Raw genomic sequence first — 4,789 nt, 5'->3', positions numbered from 1 at the left:
GGCAAACACCCATTCCCTTGCCAGTAACTTTTAATGGAAAAAAGCTACCAGGCGATGTTCTGCCTCCCTTCTCACTCCTCCCCTCCGCCCTGCTCTGCGCTTGGTGCTCACGGGGGTTGCCAGCAGGAACAGACAGGCATCCCCTTCTGGCACGCCTGCTTTGCTCAAAACTCCCGGCACTCACATGTTTCAGTGATTCCATGTCGTCTTTGAGCCTACCAGTGGTCAGAGGTCTGAACCTCTGGAGCCAGAGCCACATTCGTTGAGCAAGATGTCACGTAAGGTTTCTAACAACCCTGTGAGAGCGGTTACCTCTGTTACAGCCCAGCCTGAAGCAGAGAAAGTGAAATAACTTGTAGAAATTCACACGGTTGGGCAAGGCTGGGATTCAAATCCCACAGCTGACTCCAGAGCGCTGATTTGAGCCCCTTTGGAGCGCTGGGGTGAAGCCAGCTGCTGGCCAGTGTGTTGACCTGAGGAAGTTCCCTCCCTCACCTCAGAGTCCATAGCCAACCCCAACCCAACCCCAATCTTACATCGCGATGGGGTATTTCCCTTCAGAGACGACTCTCAGACTCACAGAGTCTCCTTGTACTGGTGGGTCAGAATTGTCCCCAAAGGAGACTATGAAGAGCCTTCTCTTGTGAGAAACCAGGAGGATCGCAGCTGTCTTGGGGCTGATACTTCAGACTCCCTGGTCAGCCAGAGCCAGAGCTGGGTTAGCAGAAACTAGCCGAAAGAAGCATCCAAAACGGTGTCCAGAGGCATCTCAAGGGCTGGACCAGATGGACAGCATTCTGGGCGCTGATCTATAAGGGGCTCAAACAGCACTGAAATAAGCGTGGGGCCAGTCGACCCAGATTTCTAGGCATGTCTTTTCTCATAACTGTGCTATAAAATTTGGTCCAGCTTCTGCCAAAGAAATCAAAGCTACCCAGGAGGAATAAAATATGTATGTCTCCCCGGCCTGCTGATCTGTGCTGAAATTTTCCCATGGCCGTCTGGTGCAACATTGCTTAGGTCACCACTCCTGAGACTGGCAGTCACCCAGAGAGGGCAGTAGCATATACAGGTGCTTTCTACTGGTAATAAGTAATTTATCATTTCAATTTAAGGCACTTTCATGTATGTCCCGTAGTGAGCAGTGCGGGACGTGCGCTGCATTAGCTGAGGGAATGCTGCACTGCTGTACCAAAGACATCCAATAATGAGGTAGGACAGGGGTCAGTAAATGTTCTCTCTAAGGGGTCAGAGAATAAATATTTTAGGCAACAGAGATACAGTCTCTGTTGCAACCACACAACTCTGCCATCATAGGGCGAGAGCGGCCATTGGACTATATGTAAATGAATGAGCTTGGGTATGTTCCAATAAAACTTTATTTATAAAAACAGACAACGAGCCGCAGTTTGCTCACTTGGACTGCACCTTAAAAATGATAGAAACCAGGTGTGCCTGCGTGGCTCAGTTGGTTAAGCGGCTGCCTTCGGCTGAGGTCGTGAACCTCCAGCCCCACGTTTGGGCTCCCTGCTCATCGGAGAGCCTGCTTCTCCTTCTCCCTCTGCCTACTGCTCTGCCTACTTGTGCTCTCTATCTCTCTGTCAAAGAAATAAATAAAATATTTTTTAAAAATGATAGAAACTGGGGGATGGACATTAAGGAAGGCACATGGTATAATGAGTTCAGGGTATTATATAAGACTGATGAATCACTGACCTCTACCCGTGAAACTACTAAAACACTATATGTTAATTAATTGAATTTAGATTTAAAGAAAAAAGAAAAAATATAGAAAATTTTTCCTCATGCATGTAACAATGGTGATGTGTGTGGTCGCAGTTTTAAGGGCAATGATTTAAGGACCCAGATTCTTTCTGGTAAGTTCCTTTACCATCCTCCAGAAACTTTGTCTTCCTCTGCATGTTTGAAGCTATGGGAAACAGTAAAAAGAGCGTGGAGGAGGCAGGTCTGTTTCCTTCAGGCTTTGGTCTAGATTCAGAACAAGACCTTCTACTCATTCCACTGGTGACCTTAGTCCCAAGTCACACATGACAGCAAAGGAGGCTGGGAAATGTAGTCTGGTCAGGTGTCCGGGAGAAAGGGACAATGAATGTTGGAAGATGGCCGGCACTCTCTGCTCCACCCACCAACCTCCATTTTCCTTCCCCTCCTGCCTCCACCCTTCCAGGTAACCCCACACTCCTCCTCCGTTCCCCACTACCCCTCCCTCATTTGATTCAGGGGAAGTGGACTCCGTCCCTATCGTCCCTATCGTGGAGGCTGACCTGGCTGGTCTAAAGACGATAATCCCAAGCCTTTTGTCACAGTGATTAGGTCAGGAAATAGGCCGAAGCCAATCAGTGCGGAGCATTTTTCCTGGCCCTGATGATTTAAGACTCAGAAAATGTGACCTTAATCAGAGGGCTGATTTGTTAAAGGCATCTGAAGAAGAGGCATCCTTTCCTTTAAAAGAACACTGCTCTCTTCAGAGTGCTGGGGGTCCTGAGGCTGTATTTTTTTGTATATACACTGTATATATATTTGGTGTATATATTTTTTAATTGTGGTAAAATACACCTAACATAAAATTTAACATCTTAACCATTTTTACATGTACAACTCAGTAACGTGAAATACAATCATATCCACACTCTTGTGCAACCTTCACCATCTTTCATCTCCAGAGCTGTTTCCAACTTCCCAGACTGAAACTCTGTCCTCATTAAGAATCACTTCCCCCTCCCCCACACCCTGGTCCCCAGCCCTTGGCAACCGCCATTCTATTCTTCATCTCTGAATTTTCCTACTCGAGGTACCTCATGTAAGTGAAATCATGCAGCAGTCATCCTTTCCTGACTGGCTTATTTCACTTATAATGTCTTTAGGCTTCATTCATGTTGTAGCACATGTCAGGATTTCCTTCTTTTATGTGGCCGAAATAAAATTCTGCTGTTTGTAGGTACACCATGTTTTTTTTCATTTCATTTACCTGTCAATGGATATTTGGACTGTTTCCACCTTCTGGCTACTCACTGCAACCATTTTACTCTCATGAAATGAAGCCAAGGCTTGGAGGAAAACACAGTGGGAAGAATTTGGGGAACTGGAGCTGAGCTACTGGATCCAGCCTTCCTACCTCTGGATGAGCCAGATCTGTGGAACAATGGATTTCTTCATTGTTGAAGTGAGTTTGGGGTTTCTTATGGCCATAAGCCACCTAACTGATGCATCTCCCAACACATTGTCTGGTTTCACAACTGTAGAAGAAAATGAAAATGAGCAAAACCACAGAAAAGTGGGAAATATTTTGCTGACACGAATGCCGGGAAAGAATTTTAAAGCACGTTTCGAAGAAGATTTTGTAACTGTATCTGCACTCGCTACTTCTCTCCTGGTGAGTGTGAGTCACCAGTAGTATGAGTGATGGAAATTTTGAAAAGAAAGGCAAATTCAATTAGGTTAAAACGTTTGGTTACAGCTAGTGTATATCACAAATCTCTTCTTTTGACCTTTGAAGAAAGATTTTTGTTGCGAAGAAAAATGAGGCTTTCTTAAATTTTGGCTAAATAAATGCTGCATGGATATTTCAAGAAGGGGAACTAAATTCTGAGCCTGCCCAGGACTCTCACATGTGCCCATCTGCCTCAACTGTGGATGAAGCCAGAGGGTTGGGACCTGTAGGTCCCCTCTTGGTGGTGGCACCATTTGGTAGAAAAGTCTTGAACTCACCGGCAGCCCAGGGGTCTATCCCAGTTAAGTGGCCCCAGGGAAAAATCTAACTTCTCTGGGCCTCTGTTTCCTCCTCTATAAAATGGGTTTACTATTTTCCCTACTTTACTACTTTTCACTTTCCAGTGAAACTGAGAAGTGCTGTACAGATTTAAGATTCCTGGAGGGAAAATATTAACCCATCTTCCGTGCGAAGTTCAGTAGGCTTAGGGCGGGGTGGTAATCCCTCTTGCAAACAGCTCAGCCCGCCCTTTAGACGAGTCTGGAAGCTCAGCTGTCTGAAAGCCCGAGGAAGCAGTGATGGCTTGTGTCTTCAGGGAAGAGATGGGCTCCCTTCCCCGGATTTACCCCCCTACAAAGGTGGACTCTGCCCCTGGGGCTGGTCACACCCACACTGTCCAGCAGCGGCGTCTGCATCTCTCCTGGGGGCCACTCTCCTCATCTGGGCAGCAGAGTAACCGAGACCCAGAGGGTCTACACACCCAGCGGCACACAGCTCTTTGGCGGCGTAGAGCAGATATATATCAAGTACCCGTCTTGGTCTCCGGAGCGCTCCCTGCTACTCCATTATCCCATGCTGCCTTTGTCTCCGAACTCCAGGCCACTTCTCCTGCCGTGTCCCTAGGTCTCGGGGGATTTCCCTCCTTCTGCTCACCAGTCTGTGCACCTGGGCATTTTGGGGTGAGGGGAGGGGGCACCTCCAGGAGGACAGCAGATTCCCATGAGTGGAGACAGGGGTTCCGGGGACACATGTCAGCTCATGAGGCCATGGCTCTGAGCTCGGGGCTCCTCTCTTTGGCCCTCCCCTTGGAGCGGCCTAGAGGACCAGACAGAGACCCTGAAGAGCTTGGGCTGTGATCCTTTTTCAGTAAAAAATGTCTCCATGTATGGGTTCCAAAGAAAGAGGACTCCCCTGGAGGTAAGGATGCATGTGTGGGTGGGGAAGGGGAGCCAGAAGGGCAAGCTGCTCACCTTATGGGGTGCAGGGAACCTATGGGGCCCTGGTTCTAAGGGCAGGGATGTCACCCCCATCACCTTGGTGTCCAGAGCCTGAAAGATG

Source organism: Mustela lutreola, chromosome 14 (genome assembly GCF_030435805.1).
Source record: "Mustela lutreola isolate mMusLut2 chromosome 14, mMusLut2.pri, whole genome shotgun sequence".
In the NCBI taxonomy this organism is placed as follows: Eukaryota; Metazoa; Chordata; class Mammalia; order Carnivora; family Mustelidae; genus Mustela; species Mustela lutreola.
The sequence above is the reverse complement of the archived record's forward strand: the minus strand, read 5'-3'. Positions refer to the sequence as shown.